Source organism: Podarcis pityusensis, assembly GCF_964106645.2.
Source record: "Podarcis pityusensis genome assembly, chromosome: 5".
In the NCBI taxonomy this organism is placed as follows: Eukaryota; Metazoa; Chordata; class Lepidosauria; order Squamata; family Lacertidae; genus Podarcis; species Podarcis pityusensis.
In genome coordinates this window covers 29515723-29535493 of record NC_138032.1, presented here as the reverse complement: position 1 = coordinate 29535493, position 19771 = coordinate 29515723, and the positions used below count along the sequence as shown (strand labels likewise).

The following is a 19771-nucleotide window of genomic DNA, read 5'->3' as shown; positions in this document are numbered from 1 at the left end:
AAGAAAAATGCATTCTCCAGTGCCTCCACCACCACCTCTCCAGTACAGGCAAAAAAACTCTCCTTCCCTGATCTGTTGTCATTCTGTGGCTGCTGGTGGGTTTGCTTAGTAAACCACCTCAGTGGCCACAGATAGATTTTATCACAGCCCTGTCTAATAATTCCACAAAATTTTCTTTTTCTGCCACATTTTCATAGCACTGGGGATTTTGTGGGTGTAGATTTGTGAGCTTACCTTATTGCTGCAAGGTGGCCAAAGGTGGTGTGCTTTTCTTTCCACCAAGCATTTTTCCAGTGTTCTGCAGCCTCCCCAGCTGCCTGTTTGAAAAGGTCTGAAATAGCTGCATGGGAGGAGTTGCCTCCTGTTGTCCTCCCCTGGGCTTTAATCGAGGAGCAGGCACCCGGGGAGGCTGCAAAGTGCAAACCACTGGTGACATGATTTGCAGACTGAAAGAAAATAGACTCAGAAACACCCCTGGGCTTTAACTGGACAGCTGGCACCTGGGATGGCTGCAGAGTGCATTCCACTGGTGAGATGATTTGTAGGTTTAAATAAAGGACATTCACAGACACCTCTTCGCCACCACAAAAGTACAGTAAGTGTAGCACCTCACTCATGAGAATTTCACCAACGTTTTAACTCCCCTTAGATCATTTCCAATGAAAATTCATTTTCTCAGTTACTGATGGAGAATGGCAAAATAAAAAAAATACAAATAAAAATTTCAACACATTAGCTACTACCAATAGCGTGTTTAGCATGCAGCTGAACCAGTCACATAAAGAGAGCAAGTTTTGTTTTTAAGAACCAAAAGGAACATTCTGGAGGTGGTGAAAGGGAAGAACTCTGCCCATGCTTCCCCTCCAGCAATTTCTCTCACTAACCAATTCTCTCCTGTAAACTAGCTAAGACTACAGCTAGGCGCGAACCACTTGGGAAGAGGGAATGCAACGAGGATAGCAGAAGATGATGCTATACTTCTGTGTCACAGGGACAGTTCTGTGCTGAAAACACAGAAAACTTCTGCTGTCACATACAGTTTATCTAAGGTTTAGGGTAGAGGCAGAACAATCTTTCGGCAACACCAATGTCCATGCATTTTATGCCTGTTCTCACAAACTAGAATCTTATAACCAGCTATTTCCTTCCGATTCAATTCAATCATGCCTTCCAAATCCCTCCGGATTCCTTAATTTGTTTTCTAATCTATAAATAACCCTTCTTTGCATAAACAGCTGTTTGTGCCAGACCTCCAGCTCGTTCCCACTGTAATGGTGAAGCTTCCCACCCACCCCAGTGCCTTTGTAAGAACTAGAAATATTTGCAGACAAACTCAAATGATCTGAGTTGCCAGGCTGTGTGCCACAAAGTAATGACTGGACCTTACTAAAAGGTTCCTAAGGCTGCGGTGGCTGCGCGCGCGGGGGGAATTGTTGCTGACCTACTGCCTCCCTCACCCCCACATTACAGAGACTAAGGACTCAGCTACATTAATAAAAAAAAACACACCAGTGCTTTGAATGTGTTATAAACATGCAACACCAGGTGGCACTGGAGAGCAAAATATTTTTGGAATATATTTGACATAGCTTTTTTTTTCCTGACTTATTTATAGCGTCTCCCACCCACCCCCCACACCCCGTGTGTAGATCCACTCTAAGGCTCCTTGCTAACTTAAAATACAGCTAGGTCACCCCCCTTCAATGTGGATCAAAGCTGTTTTTGTGGGAAATGCATCAAAAAGCACAGTGGTACCTCCGGTTACGTACTTAATTCATTCAGGAGGTCTGTTCTTAACCTGAAACTGTTCTTAACCTGAAGTACCATTTTAGCTAATGGGGCCTCCCACTGCTGCCATGCTGACGCCTCCCGATTTCTGTTCTCATCCTGAAGCAAAGTTCTTAACCTGAAGCACTATTTCTGGGTTAGCGGAGTCTGTAATCTGAAGCGTATGTAACCCAAGGTACCACTGTATTTGATAAGAGGATAGATATAGATTGTGTGTGCACCGCTTTTCAAACCAGCGGTAGGACGCATTAGATGCAGAATAAACAAGAGCGTGTACATAGTCAAATTGTTTGGCTATATTGACAAGCATCAATGGCTTGGACATTTCAATCCAGTAATGTTAGGGCTTCCAGGACATCTCTTTTGCCCTCCATTGCCCAAAGAGGAGAGGGAAAGAGGAGCTCCATAAACTGCTAGTGTCCCTGACACTAATATCTCCTGTGTGAAACAACGAAGGGAAGGGAAGGGCTGGAACATGAAATGATAAATAGTATGGTCTGAAGATGGAACAGACCCACAACACAGAATGCAGCTGAGGATGTTCTACCACATACACATTCAACTTAAATATATTGTGGCTGTTTTCAAACCATACTGGGTGATATCTAATTTTGTTTTAAATAACCCCGATTACCAGTTCCCTTGATCTGTAACATTTTCAAAGTCCGTGGCAGTCCAATGCACAAGGCAGAGTTTCCCAGGCAAACATATGTTGTTGTTGTTGTTGTTTAGTCGTTTAGTGGTGTCTGACTCTTCATGACCCCATGGACCAGAGCACGCCAGGCACTCCTGTCTTCCACTGCCTCCCGCAGTTTGGTCAAACTCATGCTGGTAGCTTCGAGAACACTGTCCAACCATCTCGTCCTCTGTCATCCCCTTCTCCTTGTGCCCTCCATCTCTCCCAACATCAGGGTCTTTTCCAGGGAGTCTTCTCTTCTCATTAGGTGGCCAAAGTATTGGAGCCTCAGCTTCAGGATCTGTCCTTCCAGTGAGCCCTCAGGGCTGATTTCCTTCAGAATGGAGAGATTTGATCTTCTTGCAGTCCATGGGACTCTCAAGAGTCTCCTCCAGCACCACAATTCAAAAGCATCAATTCTTCGGTGATCAGCCTTCTTTATGGTCCAGTTGCAGCAAAGATACAAGCTTTTGAAAATTCGTTTGTTTTCACAGCTGACAAGGCTCCATGAAGCAAAACAAATTGCTGAGTGGTGGAGCACATCATTTCCATTGTAAAAGACCCCGGTTCAATCCTTCACCTCTTTACGAAGGACTGGGAAAGATTCCATCCTGAAACCCTGGAGAGGTGCTGCCAAATCAGCACTGACAATATTAGGCTAGATATCTGACTCTGTTTAAGGCAACTTCCCATGTTCCTCTCTTGACACCCTTATGCTTTAAGAGCAAAAAAGTTAATTGACTCTCTTGGTGTGATAAATGCTTTAGTTTCTCTATATTTTTATGTTTGCTAATTATGGGACATAGAGATCAAACCTTCAACTTTTCACATATTTATTGGCTTGGGAAAAAAAACTTATCAAGGCATCTTTTATCAAAAAACATTTATGCAAAATATCACTTCTCCCCTGCACAATAAAGGTAAAGGGACCCCTGACCATTAGGTCCAGTCGTGGCTGACTCTGGGGTTGCGGTGCTCACCTGGCTTTATTGGCCGAGGGAGCTGGCGTACAGCTTCCAGGTCATGTGGCCAGCATGACTAAGCCGGTTCTGGTGAACCAGAGCAGCGCACGGAAACGCTGTTTACCTTCCCGCTGGAGTGGTACCTATTTATCTACTTGCACTTTGATGTGCTTTCAAACTGCTAGTTGGCAGGAGCAGGGACCGAGCAACGGGAGCTCACCCCATCGTGGGGATTCGAACTGCCAACCTTCTGATCGGCAAGTCCTAGGCTCTGTGGTTTAACCCACAGTGCCACCCACGTCCCCCCCCCAAGTAATTAATCTCCCCCTCTTATTGCTATTCACAATATTTTCAAACTGAACAAATCTTTGTCGTGTGAATAGCCTCCTTTACTAGCTCTGGAACTGTTTGTGAATTTATGTATTCCTGCCTCCCTCTAGTGGCTAATTCCATGAATGGTTTTATAATACAAAACAACATACACACACACAAACAAGAGAGAGAGAAAGAAAGAAAGAGAGAGAGAATGAGAATGAGAATGTGCTGGACTATTCATTAGGAAACTTTGCTCATGTACAATCACCACTGTCTCATAAAGAAATAAAACCTATTTCAGTTCGGTTGACTTGTTTCATATATAATTCCTTTTGACAATTAAAAGATGTAGCTTTCCATGCATGCATCCAAGTCATAACAATAATCCATTCAACCTTTTCGGCAAAAACAACAACAACCCACCTGTGATGTTTGCTATTGATTACTGTAATTATCTGGAGATTCCTTAATCACATTTTTCTGTTTAAATAAGGGTAAGCTTACATATGGATTTTTATGATGGCCATAGCCCTGAAAGAAATTTTAATGAGTGAAATAGTGGCCTTCGCTGATCAGTTACCATTCATGAATTTCAAACTACTTTGTCTTATCAGATACAGTATTTCCCCCCCACCATTGAGGTCTTTCATATGTTCAGTTTTGTTCAGATGAAACATCAAGTGATGGCCATACATGTGAAACATCATAGAATCATAGAATTGTAGATTTGGAAGGGACCCCAAGGGTCATTTAGTCCCACCCCCTGCAATGCAGGAATCTCAACTAAGGAATCCAGGACAGATGGCCATCCAACCTCTGCTTCAAAACCTCCAAGGATGGAGAGCCCACAACCTCCCCAGGGAGACCGTTCCATTGCTGAAATAACTAACAAACTACAACTCCCAGCATTCTTTGAAGAAACCTTCCATGAATCAGCACTAACATTCAAACGCAGCTGTATAAAGTACTGGCTAGAAAATGTTGTGTATAGTCTACCCATGCTGCAGCTGTTGGTCTGAAATTGTGAATTCATGGTTGTTATCTAATTGCAATCAGAGCTATTTGGGGGAAACTCACACCTTTTTCTTTGAAGAAAACAGATAGAGGGGAGTTTTTCTCATAATAACAGAACTCAGGGCCATTCGATTAAGCTGAATGCTGGGGGGGGGGGGGATCACAGAATTACTGAATTCTAGAGTTGGAAGCGACCACGAGGATTATCTAGTCCAATCCCCTGCAATGCAGGAATCTTTCACCCAATGTGGGGCTCAAACCCACAACCCTGAGATTAAGGGCTCAGCTATAAAGGTAAAGGTGAAGGTACCCCTGACCATTAGGTCCAGTCGTGGACAACTCTGGGCTTGCGGTGCTCATCTTGCTTTATTGGCCGAGGGAGCTGGCATACAGCTTCTGGGTCATGTGGCCAGCAGGAAAAAGCCGCTTCTGGCAAACCAGAGTAGTGCACGGAAACGCCGTTTACCTTCCTGCCAGAGTGGTACCTATTTATCTACTTGCACTTGACGTGTTTTCAAACTGCTAGGTGAGCAGGAGCTGGGACCGAACAACGGGAGCTCACCCTGTCGCGGGGATTCGAACCGCCGACCTTCTGATCGGCAAGCCCTAGGCTCTGTGGTTTAGACCACAGCGCCACCCGAGTCCCTAAGGGCTCAGCTATACAGCTGCAAATAATACGTTTTAATTTTGTTTTAAGCACAATATACAATGTGACACTAGATGGCGATGGTGAGCCTTATGGAAAATTCAACGTACTTTTTTTTTTTTACAAATGGTTTTTGAAAAGCATTTTCAGAACGTTTTTTATATGTGTGTAGATTCCACCTATGAGTCTCATGCTGTACCAACTGAGCTATCCCACTTGAAAGAACATAATAAAACTATGGGGCTTGCTCCCATAAAAGATAGTGATGGTGACCAACTTGGATGGCTTTAAATGAGGAATGGGCAAATGCATGAAGGAAAAGGCTACTAGTCATGATGCCTACTAGTCATAATGGCTCTGCTCTGTTCGGAATTACAGTTACTTGGAATTACAAGTTGGCAGGATGTTGTTGTACACAGGTCCTGCTTGCAGAGTCTTGGTTTTTGTCTTTTTTAGTAGTCCAAATCACATTCTTTCCAAGAAAACAGTCTCGCCTTCATACGCATCAATCACCAAAAATAAAAAGGAAAGCCAAAGTGCTGACGTTTAAACCTGAGGTCCTGACGTTCCTGCTATATTGTTATGGAGCTTTGGAAAATTTATCCTCTAGACTTCAGTGGCAGACACCAGATTGTGGGAACAAAAGCCTCAGCATCTGTCTGCTTGGCAAAGCGCCCAGTAGCTGCCTGAGTTGTTTTGGCTTAGGATCTGTGGCAGGTCCGTTTCATGATTAAGCTGCTGCTCTGGATCTTAAGTATCATAGTGAAGCTATTCACTTATAATAGAATAAATACAAGACCCTACCCCATTTTGAGGTAGTCCACACATCGTATACAAACTGCTTACAACCTGAGGCAAACTTGTGCCTGGCACCGTCAGACTTTTTCTGTTTACTAGCAACTGCACGCACATTTTTATACTTTTTGAACTTTCCTTTACCTTCCTTGGCTTGGTAACGATACTTAAATTCTGGATGTTCAGCTTTTCACTTGGTTAGTACTGTAGTCTCACAAGTCTAGGGCCTTTTAAGTAGAGCTCTTTCCCAGTCTGCACCTGTATTGGAATAGTTTCCCTGATGTTATTAAGATGTTTTTGTTGTCTTGTCACCTGTTATTCGCCACCCTGGGCTGCTTTTGGAGAAAGGACGGGATTTAAGTTTAATAAACTAACAAATGAAACAGAATAAGCCCTATGTGTTCAGTGGGATTTACTTCCAAGGAAACGTGCTGAAGAATAAAGGAAATTATTTGAAGAAACAAAGTTTGGGGGTGGGGGAGGGATGATTTCACAAAACTGTATCTCCTTGAATCACTGAGTAAATGTCATGAACTTTTGGCCAAATCACTATTTTTCACCAGCAGGGATAGGAGAGAAATTGCATTCAGTTCATATTTAAAGATTTATCTACCAAAGCCACACTTTCCAAAAGAACTGAAAAAACAGCCAGTCTTAAAAATTTGCAGTTACCCAGTTCTCCAACCAACAAATGTTTAAACAAATACATATGTTAGGTTAAATAATAATAATAATAATAATAATAATGATAATGATAATGATAATAATATTTAAGGTAAAGGTGAAAGTAAAGGACCCCTGGACGGTTAAGTCCAGTCAAAGGTGACTATGGGGTTGTGGCCCTCATCTTGCTTTCAGGCCGAGGGGCCCGCCATTTGTCCACAGACAGCTTTCCGGGTCATGTGGCCAGCATGACGCAACCGCTTCTGGCACAATGAAACACCATGACAGAAGCCAGAGTGCATGGAAATGCAGTTTACCTTACCGCCTCAGTGGTACCTATTTATCTACTTGCACTGGTGTGCTTTTGAACTGCTAGGTTGGCAGGAGCTGGGATAGAGCAACGGGAGCTCACCCCGTAGAGGGGATTCGCACCGCTGACCTTCCGATCGGCAAGCCCAAGAGGCTCAGTGGCTTAGACCACAGTGCCACCTGCCCCACCTGTCTGGCTGGGTTTCCCCATCCATTGTGGGCGGTTTACAGCACATATAAAAAGATAATAAAACATCAAGCATTAAAAACTTCCCGATACAGGGCTGCCTTCTAAAGTTTGCATTTTGGTGAAAATAACAACCTAAAACTTATTATGAGGAATTACTTTTAAAAATGTGTAGGTTAATCAACTATGCATTAAAAAATGTTTCAGCAGGAGACATTCATGGTAATATGCTGAATAATTTTCATGAGGATTATAAAACCAAAAAACCAAATGGAAGAGTCCTGCAGAAATGGTAGATTTAAGATTGGGAAAATGAGAAACTTAGAGAACGAAGGTCAACAGATCTTTCCACCCTTAGCTGCTACTTGCATGCATTCCATCAGAGATACAAGCGGAACCATGTAGCACTGGTCCAGGACTAAATGAGCCAGAGTGCCACACGCAAGGGGCATAAATAGTCGAGGACAGTGCCCCAGGGCAGGGTGGCACTGCTTACCTGTCTGCTTAACCTGTGTTGTATTACTGATTTCCAAGGACTAGAATAAGCTGCTTCTCACACAGAGTTGTACCTGTGCTTGGCGAAATCAGCTCCCACCAAGGGTGCAGGCCAGCCCCCCCCCCATCACCTATCAGACTATGGAGTTTATGACATATATGTGAGCAGTGATGCACCACTGGTGTCATGGCAAGATCACATGCAGGAGAAGTTTCCCATCCTTCTTGTACCATGGCACATTGACGTGCAATTTTTCCACCTTGCCCCCGCTCCAGACGCTTTGAGGACTTTGTTGTTGTTGTTTAGTCGTTCAGTCGTGTCTGACTCTTCGTGACCCCATGGACCAGAGCACGCCAGGCACTCCTGTCTTCCACTGCCTCCCGCAGTTTGGTCAAACTCATGCTGGCAGCTTCGAGAACACTGTCCAGCCATCTCGTCCTCTGTCATCCCCTTCTCCTTGTGCCCTCCATCTTTCCCAACATCAGGGTCTTTTCCAGGGAGTCTTCTCTTCTCATGAGGTGGCCAAAGTATTGGAGCCTCAGCTTCACGATCTGTCCTTCCAGTGAGCCCTCAGGGCTGATTTCCTTCAGAATGGAGAGGTTTGATCTTCTTGCAGTCCATGGGACTCTCAAGAGTCTCCTCCAGCACCATAATTCAAAAGCATCAATTCTTCGCCGATCAGCCTTCTTTATGGTCCGGCTCTCACTTCCACACATCACTACTGGGGAAACCATAGTTTTAACTATACGGACCTTTGTTGGCAAGGTGATGTCTCTGCTTTTTAAGATGCTATCTAGGTTTCTCATTGCTTTTCATTGTGTAAAATGTAATTTCTATTGAGGCTACTACGGTAAAGTGGGTTTCCCCCCAGCATTGGGTGGGGTGGGGGCCCGATACAGCTAAGGGTGCAAAGGGGACCCTAGGTACACCTCTGTCATTGCATCAACACAACTTTAATGATATTGTGTACCGCTATATGAATTTAAATTGTAAGCTGATTTGAGAGCCCATCTGGGCTGAAAAGCAGGGTTTGAACATATTGGAACAAACAGTAGTAAATTAATGTATCCGAGAACAGCCTTTGTGCTTCCATCATGGCCAAGAACCTGGTGCTCTGAATTGCAACAATTGCCTTCTGCATCAAGGCCCTTCCTTTGTTGCACCTCAGGTAACACAATGAAAAGATTGCTGAATAGAATGCTGAATACAATTCTGTAACGAGAAAGATGAGCGGAGTCATCTGAAAGTATGGGAGAGAGGAACTGAAGAACGCACCAAATCCAAAGTCATGCTGGGCTTATGGCAGCAGGGCAGAAGGTTTTTGTGTGTGTCCCAAAAGGAGGGGAAACAAGCACACCAGCTCCAGGTCTAGCTACCACCCTCCCCATTCTGTGGACATCAGGGGAACCCTTCCCTACCCCAGAATGCCTCCTTTTCGTCTTCTGTGCTGTCGGCAGTGGAGGCGGGTCTGCTGTAGATACTTCTGTGGCTGCAAGGAAAATGCAGATCTTCTGCTCTGCTTGACAGGGGGAGATATGCTCTATCCCAGGGGTCAGCAAACTTTTTCAGCAGGGGGCTGGTCCACTATCCCTCAGACCTTGTGGGGGGTCTGGACTATATTTTTTGGGGGGGGAAATGAACGAATTCCTATGCCCCGCAAATAAACCAGAGGTGCATTTTAAATAAAAGCACACATTCTACTCATGTAAAAACACGCTGATTCCCGGACCGTCCGTGGGCTGGATTTAGAAGGCGATTGGGCTGGATCCGGGCCTTAGTTTGCCTACCCATGCTCTATCCTGTTGTCCCATGGGATGACTTCCCAGAGATCTCAGGATTGCAGCCCAGATTGTTTAAAGGCATTCCATTGTATATGGTGCACTATTTGTCTTGACTTCTGCTGACCACAGCTTTGTTCTCCCTTCAGCACTCTTGTCATTTCGAAACTCTTATTTTACATACCCCCATCTTTTCAGCGCTCTCTCTCTCTCTCTCTCTCTCTCTGTGTGTGTGATGGGCATTCACATTCTTCCAATATAATTACTGCCCAAATAATATACTACTGATCTTGCTGTATATGTGTGGCTGTGGTTGCCATGTCAGCCTGCTACAATTATTTCACTCTGTGCCATGAGTTTTCAAAGCAACATCTGCATTAGCCTCAGAAGTAAAATCACTCACTGCTGAGCTGTTAATACATTCAACTTGCAGAAGCAGATGTTGACACCCCCTGCTTTTGTAATTATGAATTAAACAAATACCATATCCCAAGAATAAATCCCTGGGTTTGAGTAGGCCTGAAGTATGTGTGCATTCTGGCCTCCTCTGGTGAAAATTCTGCTGCATAAATTAGTTCCTTACGATCCCAATCTCTGTAAGTGTTTGAGTTACCAATGCACTCTGTGAAATGAGTGAACTCTGTTCATTTTAATTCAGCAACAGCGGGTGACAGATAGCCCTTAAACCATTTCCTGACAATATGTCCTGCTTGGTAATTTTTGCTTGACAGATTTAAATACGAATATGACCCTTAAGGGAGGTGGTGGGGGAGGGGGAGCTGATTGGTTAAAATGGTTCTGTTGACAGTGCCCACTAGGGCTTCTATGTTACTCTTAGCCTTTCTACTCAATTTCAATCCATTTGCTAACGTAATAGAAGAGTGGGCACAAATCTGTAGGGTTGCCATCCTTGGCATTCAAGAGAACTGAAGATGACGCACACTAAGCACATGGCTTCCCTCAAAGAATTCTGGGAACTGTAGTTTGTTAAAGGTGCTGGGTCTTGTAGCTGTCATAGTCTCATTGCTGAGCAATCACATGCAGAACTCAGTGGAAGGGGAGGCCAGCCAACTAGAAGAGTCTCTGAGGTATACCGGTACTTGCCTGGAGGCAGAGTCAGCATCCAAAGTCAGGTCCAGCCCTAGGGTCGGACAAACAACAATCCATGTGGTCAGACGGTCCAGGGGTCAGGGAATCTGATGATCATGGGGTCAAGATGAACAGGAAGCAGCAAAGTAAGGCCAGGAACTGCAAGCATTGTTATCAGCATCTGACCACCACTGGAAGCTCTGCTTAAGAAGGCTGAAGCCAGCTGCTTCTCATCAGAGTCTTTTCCTCTGGCTACCTGAAGGTTGATCAGCTGCAGGTGGAGTCACTCTGCCTTCTCTCCCTTCAGGCTGCTGTTCAACAGGTGAAGCTGACTCCTGGCCCATGACACTAGCCCTGTGATGGATAAATTACAGTTCCAATGATTATTTGGGGGAAGCCATGTTTTGTGTGGATATGAGTGAAAAAAGCAGAAAAACTGGTCAAGAAACTGAGGAAAGACTAGACAGCCCCAGAACAATAACACTGGAATGAGTTGTGTGAGCAAGCTGCCTAAAGTTGTGGTTAATAGTGTGGAGGTGGGAAAAGATCTGATCCATGTGTAGGTAATTAACAAAAGTATTGGCTGAACGCCTGGAATCAAAACATGGGGTTTGCACACTCTCCAGCGAGAGAGAGACACCTTAGCAGAATTTAAAACTCTGAGTTAACAAGCAGTATAGCATGGAATATAGGTTCTTAAACCCTTTTGCATAATCCATTTAGTCTGCTTTAATGCTCTTGCCCCCCTTTCTCTACCCATCTAGCAATGAAGAGACCACACCCTCTTAAATAAGTTTAAAAGCTTTACTTACTAAATCCAAAGTTCTGATTCATGCATTGTTCCATGCAGCAGGAAGGAGAACACAGGTAAAATACTCTTGGGTACAAAATACAGAAAGATAGCTTTCCGCATGCAGTCTGGTCAATTATATGGTGCAAAGAGAATGTAAGGAACAGGAAGCAACACAAGCTAAGTCTAGGAACAGAACTCTCTGGTCTTAACCCCTTCACGTACTAACTGTCACTCATGCATAGTTATGTTTGTCTGCAGTTTCTGACAAATGGAGGGTAGGCCATGGTTTATTGTAGGCTCAGTCCATGTAATCTCTGGGTGACACAGTAGAACTACAAGTTTCTGTTTCCCAGTTTACAAACTGATTCCTGAGTGATTCGAAGTATATTTGCCAGAATTGTGCTTCCTGATTTTCAGACCATTGCAACAAGAATATATGTTCTAAACTAGGTTGCTAAAGTGAAGATACCTGGGGGCAGGGGGAGACTAAGAGTGGATGTCTGCATGAAAGGGCTGTGAGCTCATTTCTGGTACTAAATCCTCACCACACACTAATACCACAAAATCAAGAGCACAACAGCATAGACGGATACGGCGCAAGAGTCCACACATGTTATGATGGAAACGCAGCAGAGAAAAACTGAATCAGCTCAACACTTCTGAGACATGAAAACTCTTATTGTAATTTGAAAGGGTAGGTTTGCATGGACCTGTCTGTGCCCCCCCATCCACCCCCATGCCTTTCTCTTTATGAATAAATATCTGCCATTCTTCAACAGATCTGCAAAATCTCCTGCATCTTATTAGTTAAGTAATTTTCATTTAGTCTGAAGTGTTTAAGAGGTGCTTCCTTCTTCCTGTGACGCTAGCTGTGAAGTACACCTGATTGCTTGGCAATTAAAGGATGCATAATTTCATTTTCCTGCAAAGCAGAATTTAGGATGACACAATCATTTTTGACCGGCTAGAACAAGCTCTATTTCTCCTAGCTGCATTGTTTTTAAGATGCTTTCAAAAAGATGTTTTTTGTTGTTTTATTGCCTGCTATTTGCCATCCTGGGTTCCTTTGTGAGGAAGGACAGGATATAAATTTAATAAGCAAACAATCAGAAGGAAGTCCCATGAGTTCGGTAAGCCTTATATCCAAGAAAATGTGCAGAAGAATTAAGGAAATGATGCAGGAAAAACCTAGCATGTCTTGAGTAGTATGTCTGTCCACCACCAAGGGCAGAACAACACACCTGTCAATCACCTGACTACAATATGATGGCAGATAACTGTCAGGTGGCCTGTCAAGGTTGGCTTCCAGGGTGGGGCAGACTCCTTCCCCACACTGAAGCAACATCAGATTCTAAGATAGTTGCACTTAATTTACACTGAAATCATTGGGACTTAATTTCAATCACGACTAACTCACCCCATTGATTTCAACCAACATAATCTGTCTTCAGCTCAGAGACTTTGAACTCTTTCATAACTATTGTGTTTCAGAAAATGCTGGTGAATGGAAACCTGCTTTTAAATGTGTGATTCTTTGATATATCAGCAGGTTGCAGTAGAGAGCTAAATTCGAGTGGAAATAACTATTAATGAAATGAGAGTGCACAACCAATGATGGTTCTTTGACAAACTGCATACAGAAAGTCAGTCCAAAAGCAAATATGTAACATTAGATCCTTCCATAGCACAGCAAATGTGTTTTAAATGTCAAAGGATACACATACGCCTCATAGGAATACATACATACCTTATGATATTATAGGAGAATATGAAAGTTACCAGAATTACATTTAGAGGTTTTGTCCGATTTTGGCCAAAATCCATTACACAATTACTTGGGAGTAAGTTGCATTGAACTCAACAATGCTAACAACTGAGTAGAGATAATAGAATCATAGAACTGTAGAGATGGAAGGGACTCCAAGGGTCATCTAGTCCAACCCCTGCAATAATAATAATGATAATGATGATGATGATGATGATAATAATAAATTTTATTTATACCCCGCCCTCCCCGGCCAGAGCTGGGCTCAGGGTAGCTAACACCAGTAAAATCACAGTAAAAACATAATAGGGGAAAAAACACCAATTTAAAATACAGGTTAAAATGCAGCCTCATTTTAAAAGTAGCCCATAGATCAAAACCATAAGGGGAGGGAAACATAAGGGTCAGACTGAGTCTAAACCAAAGGCCAGGCGGAACAGCTCTTTCTTGCAGGCCCTGCGGAAAGATGTCAAGTCCCGCAGGGCCCTGGTCTCTTGTGACAGAGCGTTCTACCAAGTCAGGGCCAGTACTGAAAAGACCCTGGCCCTAGTTGAGACCAATCTAACCACCTTGCGACTTGGGACCTCCAAAATGTTGTCATTTATGGACCTTAAGGTCCTCCGGGGCATACCAGGAGAGGCGGTCCTGTAGGTACGAGGGTCCTAGGCCGCTTAGGGCTTTAAAGGTCAAAACCAGCACCTTAAATCTGACTCTGTACTCCACTGGGATCCAGTGCAGGAATCTCAAGTAAAGCATCCAGGACAGATGGACAACAAACCTCTGCTTCCAAACCTCCAAGGAAGGTGAGCCCACCACCTTGCGATGGAGTCCATTCCACTGTCCAACAGCTCTTACTGTACAGAAAGATGTACAGGATGATGATAAAAATGGTTCTAAGACAGGACTCAAGCTGTTTAGGTGCATGCACAAGTAGCTAGCTGTGTAGTGGAAGCTTGCTTGCTTGACAAACACAAATAGCCTGAAACTGTAATTGCTGAATCCAGCCAATTTAGGAGGCAAGGATGAAAAAAGGAAGAAAGGAGACATAGTCATCTGTGGGAGTCCCCCCCCCATACAAAATATCGAGTGGTACAAAGAAAAAGCAAAAATTGGCAGCAAAAACCTAATTATTACTTTGATAATGAAGCTTGTTTTCTTCATTGATGATATATTGGCATGCAGAAGGAAAAAAAGAGAGAGGAAGAAGACGCAATATCCCATTTAGTCAAAGCTTCTAATAGCTTTTAGCGAGGTCTCTGATCCCTACAATTGTTCCTTTCCTCTAATTTGGTTGTACGCAGTAACTTCACAGCTGCGCCTTGGCAATAAACTGCGCATCTATAGGTTCCTATATTTAGATTGCATAGACATGCGTTAACAGTGACAAAGACAGAAAAGAGCGCTGCTTAGCCCCTAGTGAAACTGTACAAAAGAGCTAATGAAGCTTACTCTAATAGGCTTTGCAGAGTGACCAGCTGTACAACTTCATTTGTATTCCACTACAGGGACGCTCATTGTTGAGGAGAAACTCCAAACAAAGTATCAAGTGATTCTTCTTTCAGAGTAGACATATGAGTGCTTGTCACCGATTCCTTCCGGTGGTATGTACACAAGGCTGTCCAATTAAATGTGTCTCTTCAAACAAAACAAAACAAATAAATCAAGCACTGCTAAAACAAAACGAAACAAACATATGCTGCTTTATAAATAGCCAGGTTTTAAGTGGCGGCAAACTCTCTGCTCTGTACCCAGCGTTCTCCTAACGCAAGCGCCAGGGTCCTTGTGGTAGCAAACGGGTTTGTTTTAATGTTCAATTTAAAATGGAAGCAGAAGTTTCCAAACTCTCTGCAGTTTCACTGGAAGGGGAAAGGGCAGGGCAAAGGGGGGGAGCCAAAAGGTCAATGTTGCTCCTCCCTGTAACACCAGACCATGGTTTAGCATTGCATAGAACGGTATTCTAGTTCCTCTTCTCACAAATCACTGCTTTGACCATGAGAAAGAGTACAGAATACCACTTTGTTGTAGTTTCCAACCTGATTTCCACATCCATATTTTTTTCTGCTTGCTACTTTTCTTTGCTTTCCAGGCTTCCTGCCAGCTTCCATCAATGTCTTATGTTTCACTCCCCAAAACGCTTTCACAACAAATTTTGGCACTTTATTTAACATTTTGTTGGATACATGTGATAGATCCTTATGAGAACACAGGAATGACCTGGTCTTACTTCAAAGGGCTCTTTTGGAGCAAGTGTGTGTGTGTGTGTGTGTGTGTGCGTGCAAAAAAAAAATACTTTTCAGCCAAAAAGGTTTCCAGGGGGCTTACATTTGATCAGTTAAAACAACGCAATCCCTGCCCTCAGGTTTGCAACCAAAATAACCACAGCGCAACACGCAACACAGGTAAAAGGGACAGGGAAGGAAGAGGGAGTTGGAAATCAAACTCAGGCACAAATTCTTAAACAGTTATTCCTATAATGACCAGCTGGCATAGTTCAGGGCAGGGGCACCAACTCCTAGGAACTGAACCCATTTGAGTCGCCCCAATATTTGGTAAAGGTAAAGGGACCCCTGACCATTAGGTCTAGTCATGGCCGACCCTGGGGTTGCGGTGCTCATCTCGCTCTATAGGCCAAGGGAGCCGGCGTTTGTCCGCAGACAGCTTCCGGGTCATGTGGCCAGCATGACAAAGCCTGACATGGCAAACGCACGGAAACGCCGTTTACCTTCCCACCGGAGCAGTACCTATTTATCTACTTGCACTTTGATGTGCTTTCGAACTGCTAGGTTGGCAGGAGCAGGGACCGAGCAACGGGAGCTCACCCCGTCGCGGGGATTTGAACTGCCAACCTTCTGATCGGCAAGTCCTAGGCTCTGTGGTTTAACCCACAGTGCCACCCAGGTCCCAATATTTGTTAGTTGGGGCAATTTCAACCAGGGGAGGAGGGACATTGTCCAGAGCTTTGTCATTTACTTTCAAGTTTCTTTTCTGCTATTCCTTCTTCCATATTCCCCCAACATTTGCCTGTCCATTTGATAACCAGTGCAAAGTTATGCTGCTGGGGATAGACTAATAGCAGTTCCACAGTGGTTTTGTGAATGTCACACAGACAGTGGATACAGATTTTTCTCAACAATATGATTGGATAGAGTCATGCCTTAGAATGGAAGCAAGTTGAATAGCCCTGGATCCTTTTGCCAGATGCCATGATGCATCATGAACTCAGAGCAGTGGAGAACAGGATTGGCCTATAAGGCAAAATATACTGAATTTTCTGCTGACTTGATGCACACGATAAACTTCATCATTGCTTACTGGACTGAACATGATTGACAAGTGAAAACAGAAGACTGCCAGCAGCAGAAAATTCAACACAATGCCCGTTTCACCAATTGACTGGTCTAGCTTGTTCTTTTAAGAAGTAAACTGTGGAGTGAGCTAGACTCTAAATCATATAGCTTTCCCCAATACTACAGCACCACGGTCTGGGTTGGTGCTGGAGCTACCATAATGATATAAACAGCTTGCAACTTAACACAATGCAGCTGCTTAAGAAATGGCTTTTGCCTGTGGTTTTGCTTCCAGTAAACTACATATTAAGCAGGCTAAAGTAATAATATAATCCGTTTGATCATTAATTCCTTAATGAAATGGCTATTTTTAGATTCAAATAAATATTTGGGTCTTGCTGTGTGGAACATAGAGAATGCCACCCTCTATTTGTTTTAATTAAACCCACTTACTAAATAGCACCCCACCCCACTAAAGAAACATTTCTGAATGTAATTCTGTAGCTTAATTCAGTTCATTAATTTTTCTCGGTGAGCTTCATACATCAGAAAAGCACAAAAAACAACTGGCAATTTTAATTCTTTGTAAACTCACTCTAGAGCTAACTGGGCCAACAGGAAGTTATATTTCAGCAGAGACACAAGCAAGTCAGGGAATTTAGCTGTTATTTTTCTCTATATATTTGCCACACTTTCATCATCATCATCTTTATTAGCTTTTGGACCTTCATGCAAAAAGTAGCAACCCTACCCACTAAGTGACATGATACAGTGCACTTTTTCCCCCAACAAAGGGCTGAGGAGCCTTAGGCTGAGACCCAGACGTGTTCCTCCAAGCCTCTCCCTCTGGTTTTGGGGCCTCTTTCCGGGCCATACCTGCTCACCATCCCTGCTTCCCATTCTCCCTATTGGCTGCGGAAGACTAGTTTGAATAAATCGACCATTAAACTCAGCATCCAAATACTCAGTCATCCAAGTGGGGGTCACCCCCTGATACATAAGCAATAGAAAACAAATTTAATTTGGGTTGGCAAAACTCTGGGCTAGGTGATTTCTTGCTATGGCCTGTAGTGGGGTTACAAAACTTCCATTTTGAAGAAGAGTTTGGATTTGATATCCTGCTTTATCACTACCCTAAGGTGTCTCAAAGCGGCTAACATTCGCCTTTCCCTTCCTCCCCCACAACAAACACTCTGTGAGGTGAGTGGGGCTGAGAGACTTCAGAGAAGTGTGACTAGCCCAGGGTCATCCAGCAGCTGCATGTGGAGGAGCGGGGAAGCGAACCCGGTTCACCAGATTCTGAATCCACCGCTCTTAATCACTACACCACACTGGTTTTTGGTAGAATATGCCTAAGAATTAAGGGTACCTAAACAATTAGGCAACTCTGCTTATTAGGGATGGATGAATCTGTTGGTTTTGGCTTCTCTCAGCTTCTCATTTTTCCAATCTAAAGTTCAGTTCTTCACCTGTTGACACCTGCTTGCTACTCTTTTTAAAGTCCACATGAAATATCATCAGGTTCAAATTTATTTTGATTTTGGCATGCCATTTCGCCTAATATATACTGTGAAGATTCCTCTTATTTTCTTGTGAGTCCCAAGTACCTTCAGAGCCCCAGTATGCCTGTCTTGTTCAGAGACATCAGGTGAGCCTCACTCCCTTTCCAGGTTAGGGCTCTTTCAAGTATAGGCAAACTCTTAGGTTTGCCTATTCATTCTCCTGCCACTTAACGTGTCACAGGAAGATGCTTTGTCTGAAGAAATATATCAGAGCAGATGGTCTTCAGGAAACTGCATGCTCTGCATTGGAAACACAATTGCTGCATGTACACCACAGTTTCCTACCACACACTTGTAAAGTATGGAAAGCAAATACCTGTGTATATGTGTATTACTGTTTTCAGTCCTTTAGCCCAAGGCAAGATATGATGGAATTCAGGGCGAATCTGCCAGTTTCAGTTTCTCTCACTTCCCTGTTTACCCAATCTTAAATTCAGATCAGTTTGCAATTTTGGGAAGTATCTGTGAAAATCCATCAATTTTAGTGCAATTTTTTCCCCATACGCACATTTTCTATGATATTTTGCCTAATACACATATTTTTCAAAAGCAATTTCCCCTGATGCAGCTGTGTATGCAATTCTTACTGATATTTGCATTTGCATGCACAGCTTAATATAGTATATGCATTTTTATACGTATTGCTTGCCTGGGGAACAGCACTGCAAAATTCAGAGAAGTTTGAAGGATGGCTATATTTACATAATGTTTTGGAAAATGTGAATCAGGTGGTTTCAGCTTTAAATGCAAACTGAATGAACTGTATGGAAGTGAAAGCTGGACCATAAAGAAGGCTGATCGCTGAAGAATTGATGCTTTTGAATTATGGTGCTGGAGGAGACTCTTGAGAGTCCCATGGACTGCAAGAAGATCAAACCGATCCATTCTTAAGGAAATCAGCCCTGAGTGCTCACTGGAAGGACAGATCGTGAAGCTGAGGCTCCAATACTTTGGCCTCCTCATGAGAAGAGAAGACTCCCTGGAAAAGACCCTGATGTTGGGAAAGATGGAGGGCACAAGGAGAAGGGGATGACAGAGGACAAGATGGTTGGATAGTGTTCTCGAAGCCACCAGCATGAGTTTGACCAAACTGCAGGAGGCAGTGGAAGACAGGAGTGCCTGGCGTGCTCTGGTCCATGGGGTCACGAAGAGTCGGACATGACTAAACAACTAAACAACAGAATGAATTCCACCCAGCACCTATAATTTAGGCTGAAGAGAAATAGAGAACAAGCTCTCTCTCACACACACACCACACACCTTCAGGCTCCAAACCACTGAAGCAGATAAGTGACCCACCTTTCTGATCAAGAAATGGGGCAATTGAAGCATTGACCATCTCCATCTCCAGAGCCAGCTTCATGAAATTGGAGTGCAATGGGGAAGACTGAGAGAAAGAGACAGCAAGTGAAGGACAACATTTCATCCTTTTGCCCTGCTTTTCTTCTCCTTCCCTTTCAAATGACATTTTGCCTGTAACTATTTTCGTTATCGCTGTAACTGGAAAGCCTCCTTGCCATGCTTTCCCTTGGCAAAGAGCTTTTAAAATAATCTAATTGTCTGAAAGCACACAATGAACCTTCCCCACACTCAGCCCAATCACTTTTGGCATTCTGCCAGACTCAGTCAATAAAACTGAGAGGGAG

The 19771-nt window shown here is 43.6% G+C and overlaps 1 protein-coding gene across 1 annotated transcript in view; it reads right to left on the bottom strand.

Moving 5' to 3' along the window:
* Positions 1–19454, bottom strand: part of DOCK10 (dedicator of cytokinesis 10) — a 189021-nt gene extending 169567 nt beyond the window's left edge. The window contains exon 1 of the mRNA XM_081006834.1: positions 19425–19454. The gene's annotated coding sequence lies outside the window, so the exon portion shown is untranslated. The remainder of the gene's footprint in view (positions 1–19424) is intronic.
* Positions 19455–19771: the final 317 nt, after the last annotated feature.